This window comes from Hermetia illucens, chromosome 4 (genome assembly GCF_905115235.1).
Source record: "Hermetia illucens chromosome 4, iHerIll2.2.curated.20191125, whole genome shotgun sequence".
Taxonomy (NCBI): Eukaryota; Metazoa; Arthropoda; class Insecta; order Diptera; family Stratiomyidae; genus Hermetia; species Hermetia illucens.
The window spans coordinates 128,602,579-128,615,546 of NC_051852.1; the positions used below are offsets into that span (position 1 = coordinate 128,602,579).

The 12,968-nt window shown below is 44.6% G+C and overlaps 1 protein-coding gene across 1 annotated transcript in view; it reads right to left on the reverse strand.

The window, feature by feature from the left end:
- The window catches only part of LOC119653682 (monocarboxylate transporter 12), a 46,366-nt gene that overhangs the window by 13,080 nt on the left and 20,318 nt on the right, over positions 1 to 12,968 (reverse strand). The gene's annotated exons all lie outside the window — the stretch shown is intronic.

Consider the following 12,968-nt stretch of genomic DNA (forward strand, 5'->3'; position numbering starts at 1 on the left):
AAAAACATATTCAGATAGGCAAACATATACATGTAAACTAAAGTAGTGGTGAAGCTAAGAGCAAAGAATAAGGGAGGTATCGGAATATACATTGGGAACATCTCTCCAGGAGATTTATATCCTTCTCACTAACTATCACCCCAAATCCTTCTCAACCAGATATTCATTACAATACCCTTGTTAATGCAAATTATCTTGAAATACGATACCCTGAAATTGACATCAAGGTCACAAGGCTAATAAGTCTCCTGTATCATTCCACAAACAAAAACTGCGTGCATGCTATCTACGTCTTACGGCATTTTCCCCGAAATTCTAAACATAAAATCAATAAAGTCACACAATAAACATTATCTAAACATTGCGCTTTGACCTTGACAAGGACTGCGTAGGGCGTCCTTTTTGCTCTGCGCCAACATAATCTGAATCTAACTCAATATTGAACGGATTTTCCCATGGGACGGAAAAGTCTTAAATTGATAGCGTTTACATAACCCAATATTTATGTGTTCACCAAGTGACCCTTATCCTCCCGTGGGGAGCTCATGGCACGGATCCTATTTAATGCAACGTTTGAAATTTTCTTCCAATCGCGGCTGGATATAATTATCTCCCGGAAGAGATTAAATTTGTGAGGATAAGCGCATCATAAGAAGTTCAAGGCTAACATTTTTATTTTAATTGAAACCAACTCAATTTGTACGAAATAATTTTATATCAAATATGAATGGAGGCAATCGCTAAAAAATTTAGAAAACTGAAGCAAATTTGTATAGTTTTGGACATCAATCACTTGACCTGGAAACAAATTTGATTAGGATCATGCGAGCATATCTTTCACATTTAGAAACTGGAGAGCTCTGGCTGTAAAATTCGGTGCTATAGATAAACATATAGATGTATGCAAGGTTAGAAGAGTCAACACAGCAAGGTCAACTCGAAGTGTATTCTACATTGCCCTCTCCTTCGAGTCTTACCAACGAAAGGATCCTACTATACGAGTTGAAAACCGAACACAATATAATTGAAGCAAGAATGCCCCAAATTAAATTTAGACCCTTGTGACTCTCTCGTTAAGGATAAAAGACGATGGCGCCGAATATAACTATATGGGAGCTCATTTGGTAAACAACTACCTATTTGAATAGAAAAGATATCTCCATATTATTTGAACGTTGCAGGGAAAATAAAATTACCACCAGTAACGGCCAATGTTAAAAAATAAAGTGTCCTTCTGCCGTAGCTATTCAAAATCGTTTATGATTAGGACAGCGTGACCAATTACCCCATAGCAGATCATCATGGGACATGGGAATCATCAGTAATCAAAGTATCTGATGCCCCGGATCGGAGATAACGATATAACTTCCAATTTTATTTTATTGTTTCTTTTTTTGGCTTTCTGTCGGCTCGGTCTGTCTTTTTTATGGCCAGAAGTGGAAATCTTAGAAAGGTCGCCCCAAGTTGGAACCGCGTGCGGAATTCTTATCCACTAAAAATACCTCTTCTACCTTTCTCGCGGAAGCGCCGCCAAGCATATGTAATTTTGCGAGGAACACTTACACTCTTTGCGCCTTCCTTGCGCTTTCTGCTTTCCCAATAATAGTCATTGGCAGGTCAATTCAAGAGGACCAGGGCCCTGAAGTGTGTTGGAGCACTTTATTCAAGACGGTAATGGTATACAACAGGACCAGAGTACCCTGTAGGAAGCAATGTGGTCAGTATTGTACTCGTCCGTGATTATTACCCTGATTTGATTCAAGTACCCATTGAGAGCTGCGTTGACAATTATTACCCTCATTTGGATCAGGTACTCATTCAGAACTCAGTATCCGACATCCAGTTACGATAAAAATTCTTTCTGTACCACCAGTGAGGTTTGAACCGCCACCTTCCGCTACGACAACTTAGTGCTCTAGCGACTGAGCGATCCATAAATTTTCCCAAATTCCAGCAAAATCCTCTGGTTACGAAGTTTACCAACCACCAGTTTACCTACAACCTCAGTACTTGCCCCTCGAAGTTCTGCAGACTTAGGTTGACTTTCAGAGAACCTTCCGGGCGTGGGTAGTAGAACGTGACATGCTCCGGAGCCTCTGGTTTGCAACCATATTCAGAGGAGAATTATCCAACCTGAATCGGCACAGGTACTTCCTATACCCACCATGCCCTTCACACAATTCACACCCGTTTGTGCTTTACGAATTCATTTAAGGGTGTTACTTCCAACGGCTCTAAGGCACTTGCTCTAACAGACAGCCAACACTGAAAGTCTCTTCCGACGCATAAACCTCCCTACTACTTCATACCGAAGCGCATTCACTTCGCTCTCCATCTACTGCCGTAGCAAAAATTAATACTGCGCTATACTTAAGTCCCCTCGAGCACCAAAGCCTCCGTCCCTGTCTGCTTCACATGACTCAATCCAACTGACTATTCAAATGAAGCGCGGTCCAATATTTATGATTCATTAATGTAGCTAAACTCTCACCTGCGATAGTAGTGACACGCGGTACCACAGATCAACCTGTTGATACACTTCACCTCCAAGGTCCTACCGATGATAGCCACCGCAGCACCATAAGCTCATAAGACCGCACTCTCGTCGTACTGAAGTTGCCCCCACCCCACCTAAGCAACTTTTCGTATCTAAGTTGGCTTATTCTACCTAATCAGAAGACTTTCTCGATTAAATCTAGAACAAAACCTACTCATTTGCAGCACCCTATCGTGTATGGAGCTGACGAAGGATGCCCCCGACCGTGTAATAGCTTCTTTCGAGGTAACCCATCGCCACCACCTCGACGCCGTAGGTCAACCGTCCTCTTAACCGCAACCTTACCAGAGAAACATAGCAAAAGGAAATTTTTGTGTCGTCCGCCTACCTCGCTGTCCAACATAAGCAAATTATTCGTTTGCTTTACATTTCTTTATCAAAATGTGACAGGTCTACGAACCAAGCTGTTGTGTTTTAACCTATCTGCCTTGGCTTACCAGGGCCACATTATTTGTATTCCTGTGACTCGTTCCACCCTTCTTTTCCCTTGTGTACCTTCAGCCTCACCAGAAATCACTCTTGCTCTTATCCTCTCCCACGTCGCTCCCAATATTCACCATCCTGCTCTTGAATTCTATCTTATTAATTGTTGTGCTCAAACCTACTAAGTTACGAAAGGCAAACTTTGAAGGTTTGAATTCTCCCTTGGCCACCATCAACTGGGATCTCATCCTTATCCCTTTATTTTGCGACGAAGCCCTCCTTTTACGCCATTCTCCTCATCCTCTCTCAGGTCCTCCTCCTTCTGGTTCAGGACTGAGTCTACTGCAAAGAAAATACTTCCCGAAGTCGTGTTGATTTTAGTCACTTTTAAGCTCTGCAACCTTCATATTTGGCTAACGTCAAGACCGCGTTAGCTTCTGAAAACTTCAAACTCGTTTGGCCTAACATCAGCCATACCCGTATTTCCTCCCAGCCTTTTCTCACATTCATCAAGTTTGCAGCATTTTCTGCTGCCTCACTGCAATGCCTTGTGTCTTTTACGAATGTGGGAGCAAATGGAGGTGCAAGGGGGTGGCCCCTCTCTCTAAGCACCCATGCACATTGCAACGATAGTTGCCCCCTATTCAGGGAGGTTGCCCCTTTTCGGGGCGCCATAACCTTGAACGGTGATAGAATGAGGGAACCTTGTTATTCCTCTTGCATACCCGCTATATCTTTTCCCTTTCCCAGGTTGGCGCTGATCACTCAAAGTCTACCCAGATTCTATCAAAATACCCCTCATTTTATGTGCCATAACTTCTGAAGTAGGCTTGACCGCCGCCATTTTCCAACGGGGGTTGAAATGAGATCGTTCTATAGGTTTAATAAAAATAGGAACTAGCGACTATAACCCCACTAAGGCACGTTAAGTCTGCCGTCGCAAAACATATAGTAGACAGCGGCAATAACATTTCATGGGACAACGTGGACATCATACAAAAAATACAAACTAGACGCCGCAGAAAGTCAAGATATATTTAAACAAAGTATGTAACGCTAGGTTGTTGAACACGGATATGCGCAATTGTTCATCAAGTTTATTCCAGGTTATTAAGTTAATTAATTAAGGGGGTATTACAAGTTTCAGATAAATTAGTTAATTAAATATTAGTCATCATATTAACTGGTATAATTGGAGCTCAGAGTTAAGTAAAACAAATCATTACTAAATAAGCACTCAAGAAGGATACATGTTGTGCCCGAAACACATGTTTGCTGCCTCAACATAAATAAAATTCTATAGTTAAATTGGAAACCTTTCCTTTTTAATCTCTTTTTTTTGAGATGGTTCGTTTCTCCCTTCAAAGGAGGGTCCTTTCCGCCAACAAGGATGGGATTCGAGGTTAAACCCTTTCGTTTAGACATGCAAATAGCCCCACTTTTTAAAAGGGCATGCCCATTGCAATTTTTTAAAGAGATACCCTTCCTCTTGCATACCTTCTTTATCGTCTCTCCTTATGGCGGAGTGTTGAAAATTTACCGTGTTAGTATAAAACAAGTCCGGTAACCGGAAGCTGGGCGCTTCAGGTATGAAAGGTTTTGTTTGTTTCTTGTGTGAGTATATTTGAGTGTAGAACTATCCCATTTGTACGTAGCCCGTTAAGAATATGCATTTGGCATATCAGATTTAGTACTTCGGGTTGTCAATTTACATGGTAAGGCAACTTTGAGCTACTGTACCTTTGTTACTAATAGTATGATTTTGATTAAACTTGGAGATAATATCTTCTTCTTTTTCTTCAGTCTTTGTCCCGTTCACAAGCGGGGTCGGCTCGTCGTGATCGGCTTCGCCATTTGGCTCTATCGAATGCCTGATCTGGGTGTAATCTCGAGGCTTTCAAATCCCCATCTAGCGTATCAAGCCACCTTTGCTTAGGTCTGCCTTTTGGTCGTTTACCATCGACTTCGATGTTCAGACCAATCTTGGCAAGTGAATTCTCGTTGGCACGAATTGCGTGACCATACCATCGAAGACGCCTCTCTCGCAACTTTTCCACGATCGGTGCAACCCCATAACGATCGCGGATATCCTCATTTCGGATGTGATCTAAACGTGTGACGCCACTAGTCCAACGTAGCATCTTCGTCTCCATTACCGCAAGACGCCGTTCATTGTCTTTTATGGTCGGCTAACACTCAGAATCATAGAGAGCGACTGAACGGACGACATTGCGGTAAATTTTAAATTTGAGACGTTCGTTGATACGTCGATCACAAAGGACACCAGTTGTGGAACGCCACTTCATCCAGGTTGTGTTAATGCGTGAAGCAATTTCATAACGCAGCTCTCCATTGGCTGATAGCGTTGACCCGAGGTATTTAAATCGCTCAGTTCTGGGCAGATCACTGCCGCTGACAGTGATTGTGCCTGTTTCATGGGGATCGGTCGTCAAAAATTCAGTTTTGTTTAAATTCAATCTGAGACCGTGTTGCATGAGGCGATCATTCCATTTTTGAACAAGTTGCTCGAGATCACCCCTGCTATAAGACGCTAGGAAAACATCATCTGCATAAAGCAGTGGCGCTGGACGTTGGATATCCCGTGTGACGGCGTCCACAACAAGGACAACGAGGAGTGGTGAGAGGGCGCTTCCTTGATGAACTCCAACAGAGACACAAAGCGGTTTTGATACACCCGCCATACTTCGAACTTTACTTTTCGGATCGTGGTAGAGCAATTGAACCCAGCGCACGAGTTCTTCTGGCACCAAGTGTTGTCGTAAAGCATACCAGATGAGTTCGTGTGGTACACGGTCAAACGCTTTCTCTAGATCCAGAAAGGCAATGTAAAGAGGGCGATGCTTCTCACGGTGTTTCTCCATGAGTAACCGCGCAGCGTGTATTGCGTCAGTAGTTCCGCAGTTCTTGACAAATCCGGCTTGATTCACGGTTATTTCAACGATTTCGCGAATACGGTTGTCAAGAATGCGTTCAAAAATCTTCATGGTATGGGAAAGTAACCGGATCGGACGGTAATTTGAACATAATAATATGCTTCATATTATATTTTATACTACTTCCAACCAACTCTGACATAAACTTAAGGGGGGTTTTACTCAATTTTCCCAAAAATACGGTAATATACTATTATTAACTTAATTTGAACAGATATCGATATGGAGAGTATTTTGAGGCCAGGGCACCATATAGAGGCAGCTTCATGATTTTGTTTAGATATTTCGGTTAATACCTTATGGTGGTTCCGCGGGGCAGGGAGGGAGTCGGGGGTGGTTTTAGTGGGTAAAAACCCCACACGCTGGTGTGTCCAGACCAGTGTTTTTTGAAGATTTCCACCTCCTCAAAAAAAAAAGGCAGACAGACAGACGGACAGACAGACAGACAGACAGACACACGCTCCCCACCGATCTCTTCCCCTACTCTGCTTGATGAGATAGTAACGGATCTTTTCCCGCAGAATGTGAGTACCGCTGACCTTCCCACTGTCGAGATAGACACCGCCGAAGTTCCAATGGTAAGCGAAAAGGAGGTCCTCGAAGCTGCGGATAAAATTGTTGGAAACAAAGCACCTGGCTTGGATAGCGTCCCCAATAAAGCTCTGAAGGCAGCAGTAAAAATAGCTCCAAATATGTTTGCCGAGGCGTTCACCACATGCCTTAAAGAAGGAGTATTTCCTACACAATGGAAGAAGCAGAAATTAATTCTAGTCCCCAAGCCAAACAAACCTTTGGGTGAAGCTTCGTCCTACAGGCCGATATGCCTTCTTAATAATACTGGTAAACTATTCGAACGAGTAATCTATAACAGATTAATTCGAATTGCCGAAAAGGATGGCGGTCTCTCCGAAAATCAGTTCGGTTTTCGAAAGGGGAGGTCTACAACCGATGCACTTGTCCTAGTAGCTAACACAGCTAAGACCGCACTTGACGAGGGCAAATGTTGTGCAGTGATTACACTTGATGTGAAGAATGCCTTCAATTCCGCTAGATGGAGCAAGATACTTGAGTCCCTAATGAACTTAGGCGTGGCGAAGTACCTGGTGCGTATTGTTGCCGACTTCCTAATCGATAGGACTCTGTGCTGCGAGTCAGATGAAGGAATGAAATCCTACCAAACGACATGTGGAGTTCCACAAGGGTCTGTCCTAGGGCCACTCTTGTGGATTATTATGTATAACGGGGTACTGACCCTAGACCTTCCTACTGGTGTGGCTTCCATTGGTTTCGCGGACGATATTGGTGTGACGGTTGTTGCACGCCTTCTCGAGGAAGCCGAGCTCTATGCAAATGAAGCAGTCTATGAGATTAAATCCTGGTTAAAGAATGCTGGTCTACAGCTCGCACAGCATAAGACGGAAGTAGTACTTATTACCAAGCGGAGAAAGTGCACTTCCATGAAGATCAAAGTTGGAACGCAAACAATTTATTCCAAGCCTGCACTTAAGTACTTAGGTGTAATGATTGACCAGAGGTTGAATTTCAGATTGCATGTGGAGGGTGCAGCAACCAAGGCATATAACATCGGAGCGCTGGTTGCGAGAATGCTACCAAATATAGGTGGCCCAAGGCCGAGCCGTCGACTCCTTATTTCAAGGGTGGTCAGTTCGATCCTACTGTATGCAGCCCCAGTATGGGCAGATGCACTGGAAAATACAATAAATAAGAAAAAGATTGGAGCTGCGTATCGCATAAGTGTACTCCGAACATGTTGCGCTTACAGAACAATTTCTACTGAAGCAGCTTGCGTGATAGCAGGAATGATCCCGATTGAGATTTTGGCGAAAGAAACACAACGACTTTACGATCGAACGTACCTCACCGGAGAATCTCCTGCCCGTCGGCGACAGTTCGCACGAGGTGAAACTGTCGCGGAATGGCAAGAGAAGTGGGACGAGTCAGAAAAAGGCCGTTGGACTCACAAAATCATATGGGATATCCGGAAATGGATCGAACGACCTCACGGCGAAGTAGGTTTCGACCTAACTCAATTCTTGAGCGGACACGGAGGCTATCGAGCATATCTGTATCGATTTGGGCGTGATGATTCGCCATATTGCCCACAGTGTGCAAACATTCCAGAGGACGCAGAACACATCTTTTTTCACTGCCCCAGATTCGAAACCCAAAGGGCTACATTAGAAGCTACAACCGGGGAGCACTTTACACCTGAAAATATCATGGAGCTTATGGTGAAAGCCAAGGGGATATGGACCGAAGTTGAAAAAGTTACTACAGCCATCGGAAAGAAGCTTAGGCAGGAGGAAGTCATCCGAAAGAATGAACGCGAGAGGAACACGAATGTTGACATGAGCGCAGAATAAATTCTGATCCAGCCCCGCGACGTAATACCAAATGGGAGTCCCGCGGGGAGAGTGGAAGGAGAAGGAGGTGGTTTTATTGGGTAAGAGTCCCACATAACCGTGTGGCAGGAGCCTGCGGTAGCTTTTGAAGCTTTCCACCTTCCATCGGGGAAAAAAAAAAAAAAAAAAAAAAAAAAAAAAGACAGACACACAGACGAACAGCCAGACAGACAGACGGACAGACAGATTGGTGAGTGAAGCCCGAGTTCGATCCCCACTTAAAGCGGATAAGTTTTTATAAACTACATTATTATAATTTCACTTTTTTTGAACGGAAGGAGGAAGGAGGAGGAAGCGGAGGACTCCGGTGGGCTTTCCACTAGCAAAATGGCTAGTGGGGAGTTTCCATTGTTACCTTCTAGCGCGAGTGATCCCTTCAAGCGGAGCGCAAAATTAGTGCGATCACCGGCAGCGAATTCGACGGAAAAACGCATGTTGGGCCATAAGAGTAGCAGCAGTGTAGTTACTGCTGAAGCCGAGGGTGACGCAATTACGAGACTGGGATCGATGATCAATAATCTAATGGAGTACGTTAACCAACGCAATAATGTACATCACGCGAATAAAGATCAGGTGCGTTCTATCAGGGCAACATACTTCAAGGCCAAAGAGGACGTGAAAGCACGGGCAGAAGGAACAGTGCCGATAAGCCAACAAAAACCTATGGTTGCCGTAGCAACCCAAACCACGCAGAAGACATCTCTTCCCAAAAAGCTCTTTGGCAAAGAACTCTTCCACATTGAAAAGGATATCTCGGAAATTCGAACAAACGATTAAGAGACCCAAATGAAGAAGTGCTATCTCCCCAACCAACAGCAAAAAGGAAAAAAGAGAAACAGATGCCGGCGCAACCTAAGAACAACGGAAGATTATCTGGCCATACGGAAAAGGCAATTAACAGCACCGAAGATACTTGGACTAAGGTAGGACCTAAGAAGAAGCTGCAAAAAAGAGCCAGGCCGGACGCGCTGATAATAACAAAAACCAGCGAGTTGACGTACGCTGGACGTACGATGGATCTGAGTGCAAATGTCACGCGAGATAATACGAACACAGAAAGGCGACCTGTTGTTCGAACTTAAAACTGGTGACGACGGAGGCGAAAACCTACGGAAGAAAATTGAAGCATCACTAGGTGAGCCTGCGGCCGCCAAAATGAGTGAGGATTCGACGGTGATCGAATGCAAGGATTTGGATGAGGTCACCACAAAATCTGAGATCTGCGAGGCCTTGCAAGCCCAATTGGGATTACAACCAGTGAACGAGTCTAATGTGCTACGACTTAGAAAAACGTACGGCGACACGCAGATAGCGTCGATAAGTCTTCCTATTGAAGCAGCGAAAAAGGCGATTACAGTGGGCAAAGTACGTATTGGATGGGTGGTCTGTCGGTTACGGGAACAGAATCCAGTGCATAAATGCTATAAGTGCTGGCAGGTTGGTCATATAGCGAAAGCTTGCACTAGCTCGCAAGACAGATGAAATTTGTGCCGCAAATGTGGAGAATAGGGCCATTTGGCAAAGGACTGCAACGGAATGCCCAAGTGCGTATTCTGCGTGGAAGCAAGAAGTAGTGACAGCGCCCACATTGCAGGAAGCAGTAAATGCCCAGTATTCAGAAAGGCGTTCATAAATAAGTACAAATGAAGTTTATGACAAAAACAGCAAAGCCGCGATATGGAGCTGGTATGGAAGATGTAAAAAACATCCAGAGAACGGATTTACACGTGCAAAAACAGGAGGTATATACATCTATAGTTGTTACGCAGCCCTGAGCCTCACGCTGGAGGAATTCACCTTGTTGCTTGAGAAACTATCCTTTGATGCCAGGCGCTATAATCCCAAAATAATTGCCGGTGATTTCAACGCATGGGCAGAAGAATGGGGAAGCAGAAAAACAAATGCAAGGGGGCAAATACTGCTAGAGGCATTCTCGCGTATAAATAAGCAATTCGGGTTTCGTAAGGGGAGATCAACCATCGATGCAATCATCATGGTGACTGGCCTGGCACGCGCTGCAATACAAGATGACAAATGCTGCGCAGTGGTGACAGTCGATGTAAAAAATGCATTCAACACTGCAAAGTGGACGAAAATCGTAGAGGCTCTAACCAAACTACAGGCTCCAAAGTACATTGTACGCATCGTTGTTGCATTTCTTCTTAGAAGAAGATTATATTGCGACTCGGACGATGGAGGGAATTTATTCCCAATGACGTGCGGCGTACCACAGGGGTCTGTCTTAGGTCACTTACTGTGGTTCATTATGTACAATGGAGTGCTGACGCTACGCCTTCCTAACAGCGTGACAACTATTGGCTTTGCGGACGATATCGGGGTAACAATAGTGGCAAAACGCTTAGACGAGATCGAAATCTATGCAAATGAAGCGATATGGGAGATCAATTCCTGGTTAAAAAAGTCCGGTTGATCACTTGCTGAACATAAAACGGAACTAGTGCTAATCAGCAAAAGAAGGAAAGACACGACCGTGAAAATTAAAGTTGGTGAAAAACAATTTACTCCCAAGAATCGCTTAAATATTTGGGATTAATGATTGACAAAAGACTCAAGTTTAAAAAACACATTGAGTGCGCTGCAACTACAGCATCTTCCATCGCTATAACGATCTCGAAGATACTACCGAACATTGGTGCACCAAGACAAAGTCGACGTCGTCTTATTTCAAGGGTAGTTAGTTCCGTGCTACTCTACGCAGCTCCAGTTTGGGCAACCGTTCTGGAAAACAAATCAAACTGCGGAAAACTAGGAATGGCGTATCGACTAAGTGCACTCCGGGTATGCAGTGCTTATCGAACGACATCAGGAGAGATATGTACTGGCAGGGACAATCCCCATAGACATCTTGGCGGATGAAGGTCGGCATCTCTACGACAAAATGTACGCAATCAGGGAGTCTATTGTACTTCGACGGCAACTAGCACGGCGGGAATCCATCGCAAACTGGCAAAAGAGATGGAATGAGGCACAAACTGGCCATTGGACCTACCGTATCATTCCACACATTCGAAGATGGATGGAAAGGAATCACGGGGAACTAAGCTACGAGCTAACACAGTTTTTAAGTGGACATGGAGGTTATCGGGCTTATCTTTATCGATTTGGACACGACGAGTCACCATGGTGCCCAAGATGTGGTAACGTGGCAGAGAATGCGGAGCATGTTGTATTTGAGTGCCCAAGGTCTACAGCACACCGAACTAGGCTGGAGGCGATCGCAGACAGGTGCTTAACACCTGGAAATATAGCGGAGTTTATGTTGGAATCAACGAAGGCTTGGAATCAAGTGGTAATTGAGCTGAAAATGATTCATCAACAGCTAAGGCATGAAGAACTGCGAAGAAAGCAAGAAAGGGAGCGAACAATAATGCGCCGCAGTTAAGAACTGATCCAGCTCCACGATGCAATGCTTATAGCAGTCCCGTGGGGAGAGTGGAGGAAGAAGGAGGTGGTTTTAGTGAGTAGAAGTCTCACATAACTGTATGGCAGGAGCCAGCAGTAGGTTTTGAACCTTTCCACCTTCCAACGATGAAAAAACAAAAACAAAAAAAAGACAGACAGACGGACAGACAGACAGACAGACAGACAGGCATTGAACCAAATTTAATAAGGTTTTGTTTTACAAACATAACCTTAAAAACTACTTTGTGTGCCCATAAATTTTTAAGGGAGACGAGGTGACCACCACGAGCTCTCATCATCATGAAGAGGGGAGAGTTTCTTCTCCCGCTCCATAGATTCCTTACTCCCTAGATGGATGGGGTTGAAACTTCAACCTTAACCGGCCTAGACTTTATATAGAAGTATCATTAAATAGGTGGACCTTTGGGTGAATAAATTGTGAAAAACGAATTTATTTCATCTAATGGTGAACATATATATATACATTTAACAGCGCATCAGTTTCTTGCGCCACAACTGATATGGTTGTGAAAAATACTAAACTTTTCATTTATAGGAGATAAGGTATATGACCATATTGTGAGAAATTAGTCTCCCCTCCCGCATGCATGTGAAACAAACCGCAAAATCATTTCACTTACTACATGCAAAGAATTGGGGTAGGTAGGTAGGTATCAGTGGCCGCACCGAGGAGCCCAATTAGCGCTTTGGTGCGCCGTTTTGATGCCACAAACTCCTAAGACCGTGACTGTTGTTATAGGAACAGGGAAGCGGAGTCCAGCTGGCTCGGACCTTCAGAGCCAGCCCGTAGCATTCACGAAGGAAAGCAGCTCTCCCACCCTGTAACTAGAAATCTCACTGAGGTCCCCAAAGAATGGTTTACCCAGTGTCCGCAGCCTGACTCGAGCCAGAGCTGGGCAATCGCAGAGAAAGTGCATGAGGGTTTCCCTTCCTTCTCCGCAGCTTCGGCAATGCGAGTTGTAGGGTAAGCCGAGCCTAGCGGCATGGTCCCCTATGGGCCAGTGCCCCGTGCAGACCGCCGTAATCTTGAATGCATTTGCACGCGTCTGGCACAGGAGCTCTCGTGATCGGGCTATGTTATAAGCGGGCCAAATTCTCCTGATTTGGCACAGCTTGTAAGCCTTCGCCATCTTAGGCCCGCGGCTGCTAGGTAGTGCGAGTAGACTC